At 35.8% G+C, this 11,205-nt stretch overlaps 1 pseudogene; it reads left to right on the top strand.

Moving 5' to 3' along the window:
* The first annotated feature begins 9,341 nt into the window (after positions 1–9,341).
* LOC125091523 (RNA-binding motif protein, X chromosome-like) lies at positions 9,342–10,241 on the top strand (annotated as a pseudogene).
* Positions 10,242–11,205: the final 964 nt, after the last annotated feature.

The raw sequence follows: 11,205 nt of genomic DNA, 5'->3' as shown, positions 1-11,205 counted from the left end.
AACAAGGCAGAGGATCATAGGTGAAGGGAGGGAGAAATGAAACGAGGAAACCAGAGAGGGAGAAAAACCATAAGAGACTCTTAATCTAAGGAAACAAACTGGGCAAAAAAAAAAAAAATTGCTTCATTTCTTTTTATAAAAGGGTAAAAAAGTTGAGGGTAAGAGATCTTATATGTTAATTAAAAATGCTTCATCTCTTTTTATAAAAGGGTAAAAAGATTCTAAACTGAGGGTAAGAGATCTAGAAGGAAAAAAAAGTGATTCCTTGTATATTCATCAGTAAATAGAGAATTAAAACAACATCAACAATATTCCAGACAAATAACCACTAATCAGATTTTCTCATCAGTTTAGTCAGTCCTGTGTAATTATTCTTGTTCTCTTGGACCTTGGATCAGTATTCTTCCTCCATGAAGTAATCTTCTTGTGAAATAGTCTTAAGCCTAATTCAGTCCTCTAGCAAAGCTATCCTCTTGGAAAGACTTCTAAGTGATATAAGCTTGACAATCTTTAGTTAAGAGTCTTTTCTTTCCTATATCAATAGTTAAGATATTTGGTAGAGTCCTTGGGTCACAGAGACTAACCTTCTTTGTTGAATACAAGAGTTCTAACCTGTGCGTCTTAAAGTAAAAATCAGAGGAAAGTAAAGTTCACCTACAGATGAGAATAAATGGCTGTTGTTAATTTATTACAGTAATCAAGAGTATCAAAATGGAAGTGAGCTATTAGAGTGTACAGCCCAATACTACTTCATGAGACCCCAATCCATTGTCATTTGAAGATAGTAACTAAATATTATAAATAATGAGCACATTGACAAATACCCAGGGCCTTGCTGTGAAATGTAAAATCTCTTAAATTTTATATATAAATCATTTTATGTGGAGAAGTAACTTAGTTAAGGATGAGCTTCTTTATTTTTTTGATTATTCTTTTTATTCATCTTATAATAGTATTAATAAACGTGGAACAGACCAAATAGCCTTAATTTTTATAGTATTTTTTTCTTGTTGTTAATAAGCAGAAAGGAGAAATCTTTGTGATTTTTTTTTAGGGCCTGCTGGGAAATCTCAAAGATTTTTTTTGGTGTAAAGATATCTTAATTTTTTTAAATTAAGGGTCTGATCTTGGGAAGACAAAATCAAAACAGTTATCAAAGGAGATTTAGATGCTTGATTAAGATAGGATGATGGGTACCTGATTTACAATATTTGCTTATTTATTTGATCCAAATGGCAATATAATGTCTTAAAATAAACCAGAAAAAGGTGACAATGGTTGTAAGAATTTTAGCTCTTTAAAAATGAGCACTTTTTGTTCTTTTAGCTTTTAATTTAATCTATAAAACCATGGCCTATAGGCCTAGTCATGAGTTCATGGGTACAGTTCATAAACTAAGAATAGTTTTTGTATTTTCAAATGTTTGAAAAAATTTAAAATAGGGAAAACATTCTGTGAGATATGAAAATTCAATGCTTATAATATTATTGAATACAACTATACTTGATTCTTTATACCATCGGGGAGGAAAAATTTTTCTCTACCTTTTAAGATTCTCTTGGCTGTTGTAAGAATTAAGTTGACATAAGATATATTGAAAGAAGAAAATCTAATTTAATTCTGTACATATGAGAGCTACAGAAGAATATAAGGCCCATGGACTATCAGGCAGTTGAGACTTATACATCATCCAGAGCCAAGAAGAATGGGATAGGGGTCTGGGGATTCAAAGTTAAGTAAGAGAATTCAAAGGAAAATGAAAAAGAGTAAATGTTTAGTAATAAAAAAAAAAATGCTGGCTATGCCGAAACAATGGGACACAGAGAGGAATTTTATCAAACATCCTTTGCTATGTTTCTCTGTCTACCACACCTAATTCATATTATAGCATCATTATCTATAGTGGTAGCTCTCTCCTGGAGGAAGTCTTCTATTCTTTTAGGCAGTTAGTGGAGAGGCAAAAAAGAAAAACTTATTGGGCCTTATGTTTCTTCAAAATAACCTAAGGGGCACCTTGGAGACTCAGTTGGTTAAGCGTCTGATTCTTGATTTCAGTTTTGAGATTGAGCACATCAGGCTTAAGAGTCTCTCTCTCCCTCTCTATAAATAAATAAATAATCAATCAATCTAAAATAATCAATATGCCAAAGAGATACATTTTAGGGTGGCACATTTCTCCCCTCCACATATTGTCAATGGCTGCTTTTCCACTACAGTGGCAGAGTAGTTGTGACAGATCTTATAGTCTTTATAGACCTCAAAGTCTGAAATATTTAACAGATGGCCCTTTACAGAAAAAATAATTGCTGACTACTGTTCTAGAACTCGATAGTCAACACAAAGCACTGAAAAAAATTTTTTTTTTACAGATTTCATGTATTTATTTAACAGAGAGGGAGAAAGAGAGCACAAGCACGAGAACAGCAGGCAGAGCCTGCAGAGGGAGCAGCAGGCTCCCTGCCAAGCGAGGAGCCTGAAGTGGGACTCCATCCCAGGACCCTAGGATCATGACCTGAGCTGAAGGCATCTGCTTAACCAACTGAGCCACCCAGACGTACCAAGCACTGAATTTTTTTTAGTGAGATACTGAATTCTGCTACAGATAATTCTACAGATTACAGAGTCAGCTTTTTACTCCTTGTTAAGACTTAAAATTTGAAGATCAATTGTCATTTTAACAAAAAGAAAACCAACTAAAAGATTCACAGCTCCTTTTTTATAAATTATCTTGTGAATAAGCTCATCAACATTGAGCAAAATTTGTCAAAATGTTAATACATTTCAACTCTTCTTTTCAGTCCCATTATTTGTAGTTATACAAACCAAGACTAAATTTCCTTACTGCAAAGATTCCACAGCTTCCTCTATGGATCCAGGATTTATCTTTTGAAACAGACACCTTATTTTACAAACTTCTTTTTTCTTTTCTTCTTTTTTTTGATAAAATACATTCCAAAAAAAAAAAATACATTCCATTACCTTGCAGACACATCTGTGCTTTTCTGCTATTATTACTGTAATAGAGTCTCAGTCACCCACAGTAACTTTTAACCAAATTAACTTCATTTTCACAAAGTAAACATCTATCATACAAAATAATTAACAGATGAGCAAAACTCATGAATGCATATAAAAATCTTAGAAAATCATGTATATTCATCCATACTACTTTGTACATAATCACTACTGTATGAGAATTTTGTCAGAATTAGGGCATCTGGGTGGCTTAGTGGGATAAGCCTCTGCCTTCAGCTCAGGTCATGACTTAAGGGTCCTTGGATCGAGTGCCGCATCAGGCTCTCTGCTCAGCAGGGAGCCTGCTTCCTCCTCTCTCTCTCTCTCTCTCTGCCTGCTTCTCTGCCTACTTGTGACCTCTCTCTGTCAAATAAGTAAAATCTTTAAAAAAAGAATTTTGTAAGAATTATCAATATACTTTTAAATTTTTCACAATTATAATCACTATGTAGAAATAAATTTGCTACCTGATCAATAAGCCAATATAAAAAGTTTGTGAATTTCAGGATTATTAGTCTCTTCATGAAAAAAACAATATAATAAAAAATAAAATACACTGCATTATATTTAACACATAGAAATTTGAGAAAAGTCATAAAATTGTTTTGAAACCAGTCTAATTTGTACGAAGATTCATTTTGAAAACATGAACATAAACATTTTCACAGTTTCTGTAAGAAAAATGTTCTTCTCTTAAGAGACTAGCATATTTAAAGTTTCAGCTTCATTATTTCCTGTAAACATTTAGAAATGTTAGATATAGAAACACATTTATAAATCTCTATAAACCCATTAAAATAAAGCTCCATTAATTTTGGAGACTCTGTGACCTAATTCATTAATTCCCTCTGGAGATAGAAAAATATTTCAGATTACAAGAGGCTCTTCTCAGTTAGACACCCCAGCAGTAAGAGAGCTTATAGCTTCATTTCTCTACTTCAGCCATAAGTCAAAAATAAATGTAGACACATAAAAATGTACCTTTTCAGGTATCAAAAGACGTTTTTGGTGCTATGCTAAGTTGCAACAGGGTGACTTTTTTGATGGTGTGACTAAGAATGCAATTGTCAAACTTTCTTTTATAACTTTCATGGAGTAGGACTAGCAGATGATAAAGACCACTGGGTCCTGCAGGACAGGGGGCTGAGAAGCCAAAACCTTGGTTGCATTCTAAGAAGAATAAGAGATAATATCCTTTGGGAAACCCCCTTATATTGGACTGAAAGAAAGCAAAATATACAACCCTAAAATATGTCTCTTTAGCATATTAATTATTTTAAGCTAGCTATTTTTAAGAAACAGTAGACACAGGTGAAGCTCTGAAAACTGAGTAGACCTTAATCTTTTATAAGAAATAGTTACATTTGGGGCACCTGGGTGGCTCAGTGGGTTAAAGCCTCTGCCTTCAGCTCAGGTCATGATCCCAGGGTCCTGGGACCATGGGGCTCTCTGCTCAGCAGGGAGCCTGCTTCCCTTCCTCTCTCTCTGCTTGCCTCTCTGCCTACTTGTGATCTCTGTCTGTCAAATAAATAAATAAAAATCTTTATTAAAAAAATAAAATAAATAGTTACATTTATAAGGGAAATCCCCACTTGTAAAGGTCACTCTTTCTCTGTATCAGGAAGAGAAGGTTGACTCTGAACCTCTAGAAACTGATTGATATGAAAGGCAGTGACTTAAATCCGCATAACAACCTTACTACTGTTTACTGTCCTTTTTCTGGTAGCCTCTCATTAACTGACTCCTCAACTACAACATCTTTTGTCTTAGCTGGAGATGAGATTTAAGATGTTGGCTTGGTTGGGGGTGCCTGGATGGCTCAGTTTGTTAAGGATCTACCTTCAGCTTAGGCCATGATTCCAGGGTCCTGGGATCAAGCCCCAATTGGGCTCCCTGCTCAACAGGGAAACTGCTTCTCCCTCTGCCCCTCCCCCTGCTTGTGTTCTCATTCTCTCTCTCTCTCTCTCTCTCTCTCAAACAAATAAATAAAGTCTTTTAAGAAAATGATGGTGGCTTGGGCCATTTGGAGGAAAAACTCAGTTTTTCTGGGTCTTCACTATGTATACGTGAGGTTAAAATGTTATTAAACTTCTGTTTGTTTTTCTCCTGTTATTTTATTTTTTTTATAGGAGGGTTTCAGCCAAGAACGTAGAAGGGTAGAGTAAAAATTGTTTTTCCTTCCCCACAGGATGTTGAAATTTCACTCAAAGGCAGTAGCTATAATCTTTCCCAGTGGTTTCCATTTTCATTCATTAGTGCTTCCCTGGTTGCTTTGAAATGTTACTTCTACCTTCCTTCTGGTATGCTAGTTCTTAAAAACAAAAGTCATAGTAAGTGTATCTGAGTTGGAGAATCACAGTGGACCTCTCTACAGGAAAATATTGCAGGGTGCAAAGAGAAGATAGTGCTCACACATACTTGTTTAAATTCAATAATGAGGATTCTGAAAAGGAAATGACTCTTGATCACTCCCAGAGTGATTCAGAATCAAGGCTTTATTATTTATTTATTTATTTATTTATTTATTTATTTTAATATTTTTTGGGGGGAACCCACAATTTACTTTTTTATTTTTTATAGACATATAATATATTTTTATCCCCAGGGGTACAGGTCTGTGAATCACCCAGAATCAAGACTTTAATACCATGTGCAGCCTTTATTGTGATATTAAAAAACAGGTGCTACTAGATTATTTCTCAAGAATTACTGACTTCGAGAATGGCAGAGGGGCACCTGGGTGTCTCAGTCAGTTAAGCCTTGGACTCTTGGTTTCAGCTCAGGTTATGATCTCACAGTTGTGAGTTTGAGCCCCACTCCAGGCTCCATGTTCATGGGGCCTACTGTAGATTCTCTCTATCCCTCTCCTCCTCCCCAACACTGCTTGTGCACATGTTCTCTTTCAAAAAAAAAAAAAAAAGGAGGAACATGCAGTTTATTAAACTTACCTTTAGATTTATTGTATGAGTCATCTATAAAGCTATTGCTTAAAGGTGAGAAACTAAGGAATCTTTTGTTTAGGTTTCATACCTTGTTTGTCTTAGGAAATTACTTAACTTCTTACCAGTTTCATAATATTTATTGTTAATAAATCATTTATTACAAATTTAAAGATTATGAGGCAATATTTCATGTGTACTCTGATCGAAATATTCATGGTTGGTCTGAAAATAGAATTGAACTTCAGGTTGACTACTATTAACTCTGCACAGAGCAACTGTTATATAAGTGAACCATTTTTTTTTCTTAAGCAAAATATAGATAAGATACGTGCATATTCTACAGGTAGTATCCACAAGTTGACTGAATGGTATTTATCTCTCTTTTCAGTAGTAAATAACTAAATGTACCAGGACAATAATGAAATAGATGGTAAAGCATCTATTTTCAGTTTTCAGTAATACATAATATTTTATGTATTACTTTGGTTGATTCCTTCTGATTTAGATTATGTAGGGGTTTTTTTAAAGATTTTTATTTTTTTGTTTGACAGAGTGAGAAAGCATAAGCAGGGGGAGGAGCAGAGGGAGAGTGAAAAGTAGGGATCCCAATGCAGGGCTCCATCTCAGGACCCTGGCATCATGACCTGAGCCAAGATCAAATGCTTAACTGACTAAGCCACCCAGGCCCCCCTAGCTTATGTAGTTTTATTACTATATTTTAACCATCATATCTGGCAATGTGTCAGAAACATCATACATTACATTATTTTAAGCTCACCTTGGCAGGGGGATATGAGTCACATGGAATATGTTTTGGCTAAGAAAATAAAATGTTGAATAAATGCTTTTGTTTTTCTTAAAAAAAATTAAATAATGATATTTATGTTCCTACTTTTGGGGCAATTAAGCCAATGAAAATTAGGAATTAAATGTAAATGGAATAAGCTAATGAAGAGCAACTTTTATGGCTATATAAGGTGGCCAAGAAAAAAATCAAACAAAATTTGTGTGAAATGTGTATGAGGAATATTATGAAAATTTACTGTAAGATCTAAACAAATAGAGGTAATGGATAGGCGGATTCAGTGTCAAATACTCAATTGTCCGAAATGCCATTCAAACAAATATCTCCGTTGCCTTTCATGGATCCTGAGATCTTGAGCTTATGGTAACTGAAAATAATCTGTATAGGAAATGGCAAAAGAAATAGGCAAGCCATTCTTAAAAGAGGAAACAAAAGCTGGAGGAGGCACATACTCTGCTAGAAAATGAGATAATACCAATCAGTAGTCATTTTAAAGTGCTATAGTAACATAGAAGCCAACAAGTGGAGATGGATGCAACCATTTAATAATGTTGGATTTTATAAATTTGGGGTGGTGGTGTCATAGATGCTTATTTTATTATATGTTTTATAATAAAGTATACATTACATATATTCTTTTTTATGGCATATTATCTATCTGTGGTGCACATTACTTCAAATTTTAGCTGGGCAGAAATTCCAGAGCAGCTTAGCAGGATGGATATGGCTTAGGGTCTTTCTTTCTTTTCTTTTTTTTTTTTTTTAAAGATTTTATTTATTTATTTGACAAACAGAGATCACAGGCAGGCAGAAAGAGAGAGGAGGAATCAGGCTCCCCGCTGAGCAGAGAGCCCAATGCAGGGCTCAATCCCAGGACCCTGAGATCATGACCTGAGCTGAAGGCAGAGGCACTAACCCACTGAGCCACCCAGGCGTCCCTGGCTTAGGGTCTTTCATGATGTTCAGATGTTAACCAGGGCTGCCAACATCTTAAGAATTGACTAAAGCTAGAGAATCTGCTTCTGTGGTGCCTCATTCACATGCCTATGCTGGCTTTTGGAAGGAGGACTCAGTTCTTCCCTACTTTGCCTATCCATTGGCTGCTTCAGTATTTTACCATGTGTCAGCTGGTTCTCACAGAAGAAGTGATCCAAGAAAAAATAAGGTGGAAACTGTAATGCCTATTATGACCTAGCTTTGAAAGTCACACACCATCAGACACCTATTCAGTATGGGAGGAAACCACACAAGGGCATAAATATCTAAAATGTGGAGTATTGGGAGCCATCTTGGGTGTTGGTTATTACAATATATTTCATATATTACATTTTAAAAATAAAGAAAGAAAAATATCTTTTCTGAGTAACATATGAAAGACCAACTAATCTCCCCAATTATGCTTCGAACACCCTGATAGAATGCAACTTGTCTTAATTATTTATAAAGCCATAACCTCACCTACAAGAAAAAATTTCACAGGGCTTATGTGTAATATTTAATACTCACCAACTGACTTTTTTTTTTTAAAGATTTTATTTATTTATTTGAGAGAGAGAGATCACAAGTAGGCAGAGAGGCAGGCAGAGAGAGAGGAAGGGAAGCAGGCTCCCTGCTGAGCAGAGAGCCCGATGTGGGACTCGATCCCAGGACCCTGAGATCATGACCTGAGCCGAAGGCAGCGGCTTAACCCACTGAGCCACCCAGGCACCCCCAACTGACTTTTATAAGATAAATTTACCTACAAGTATTGGGTACCTTGATAAAATAGGAAAAGCCTGATGTCTTTACATGGCCATATGCCAGCATAATATGACAGACCATTTTCATTTCCAGTATTTTGTTTGAGGTATGAACATATTTTTTCTCCATAAAAATCAATCATTTTTGAAGAGTATTTTGGTCATTCCATATACAATATACATCCATACATTATAGTCCATATGAGAAAATGATAGTATGACATTAAGTAAATTATCTTTATTTCTAGACTCTAATAAATTTAACTTGAAAGAAATATTGCAATTAAAAATATGTTTACTTATTGTGTACAAGAGGATATGTTTAACTTCTTTCTATATTTCAAAAACAGTAAAATTGTTATTTTTCTTTTGAAATATGGATGTAAGTTTTGAGTTAGCAAAGTTAATGGAATTTTGCATACCCATATATATCCTGTTAATCAGATAAGCTATAGTAAAACTATGAAATTCAGTATTGTACTTGGAGCCAAAGTGTTTTTGTTTTCTCCTATGTTATAACAGATGAAATTTCTATGTTGTTATAGGAGAGTTTTCATCTTTAACTTAGAAAATTACAACACTAGTACACAAGTCAAGTCTTAACACACACTTAACATCTGCTTATTGAAAGCAGTGTCATAAAGTCAAATAGATAGTCAATTAGCTTACTGAATTAAAATTTGGTATGAGGTTCACCCTTGTTGTTTAATAGCATTAGAATCTTCCCTCTTCCATTCTCAGAACCATCAGCTCTCTCTCATGCTGAGTTGCTACAAAGCCCCTGATAGTAAGCTCATAAGAGCTTGAAACTACAACCACCCCTCCGACTCTCATCAGGGAATGAAAATAGTTGAACCAGATCACCCAGGAAAGCTCTGCATTGGTGGCCTGAATACAAAAGCAAATAAGGAAGCCCTTGAAGTCATGTTTGGCAAATATGGACAAATAGTAGAAGTTCTATTGATGAAAGATCATGAAACTAACAAATCAAGAGGATTTGCTTTTGTCATGTTTGAAAGCCCAGCTGAAGCTAAGGATACAGCCAAAGATGTGAACAGAAAGTCCTTAGATGGAAAAGCCATTAAGGTAGAACAAGCCACTGAACCATCATTTGGAAGTGGTAGACATGGACCACCTTCACCTCTAAGAAGCAGAAGCCCTCCAAAAGGTCTTAGAGGTGGAAGAAGACGAAGTGGAAGAACCAGGGGACCTCCCTCATGCAAAGGGCCCATGGATCATGGTGGCTATTCCATGATTTTTAATATAAATTCTTCCAAGGGACCACTTCCAATAAAAAGGGGACCACTACCCCAAAGTGGCTGTCCTCCTCCTAAAGATCTGCCCCTTCAGGACCAGTTCATAGCAGCAATGGAATGGAAGGTAAAGCTCCTGTACAACATGGAAGAGATCATTAGGGAGGCAAACCTTGAAAGAAACCCCTGCCCTCTCATAGGGATGTTTATTTGTCCCCAAAAGATGATGTGTATTCTACTAAAGACAGTTATTCAAGGAGAGATTTCCCAAGTTCTTGTGATACCAGAGATTAAGTACCACCACCAAGAAGATTATACTTACTGTGATTATGGTCATTCCAGTTCACATGATGATTACCCATCAAGAGGCTATAGTATTAGAGATGACTATAGTCCTGATCTTAACTATTTAGATCATACAAGCGGAAGTTCCTACAGAGATTCATATGAGAGTTATGGTAACTCACTTAGTGCTCTAACTACATGAGGACCCATGCCATTTTGTAGGGGAAACAGTCACTGTGATGATTACAGCAGCTCATATGATGGGTATGGTGGAAGTCAAGACAGTTACTCAGGCAGTGGAAGTGATCTCTACTCAAGTGGTCGTGATCTGGCTGGCAGACAAGAAAGAGGCCTACCCCCTTCTGTGGAAAAGAAGGTATCCTCCTCCATGTGATTCCTACAACACTTCAGGTCACAGAGCACCCAGAGGTGGAAGCTGTGGAGGAAACTGATCTGACAGAGGAGAGGCAGAAGCAGATAGAAAAACAAACAAAACTTTGGACCAAAATCCCTATTCAAGGAAACAAACCAAAAAACTAAAAAATTAAACATTTTCTGTCAGACCCAAGGACTACTAAAAGGAAAAATTGTGTTACCTTTTAAAAATTTCCTGTTAAGTTCCCCCACCATAATTTTTATGTTCTTGTGAAGGGAAAAGAGTAAAACCTGTTTAACCCTACTGGACTTTATGACTTTGCCTTTGACAACCAAATGTTAAATGTGTTAAGACTTGACTTGTGTACTAGTGTTTAAATTTTCCAAATAAAAGTGTCCCAAAGGCCACTTTCTATATCTGTTTTTTCCCAGTAAATGATGCAAACAATTTTGAGACCTTCCACAAACATCTAGCTATCTGAAATGGAGAGGGAAATCCTTCTGCCTATACCCACAAGCTAGCTATTAAAGGGTGGTAGGAGTAGGATTTCAGAGTGTCTTCAAACTGATATCTCAGTGTTCTTGGTATAAAAAACCCGAGAGTAGATGCTTACATAAGGAGAGTGCTATTTGACCCAGTAAATTCAATAAAGCAAATGGATAATGATGGCCGTATTTTGCCTTTCTGACATTTCCTAGAAATCTACAGGAACCTCCCTTTTCCCTTCCCTCAATAAAACCATTTAAATGTGTGTTAAGCAACTATAGAATACTAAATAAAAAGTTTGGTC

This window comes from Lutra lutra, chromosome X (genome assembly GCF_902655055.1).
Source record: "Lutra lutra chromosome X, mLutLut1.2, whole genome shotgun sequence".
In the NCBI taxonomy this organism is placed as follows: domain Eukaryota; kingdom Metazoa; phylum Chordata; class Mammalia; order Carnivora; family Mustelidae; genus Lutra; species Lutra lutra.
This window is presented reverse-complemented; position numbering and strand designations above follow the sequence as displayed.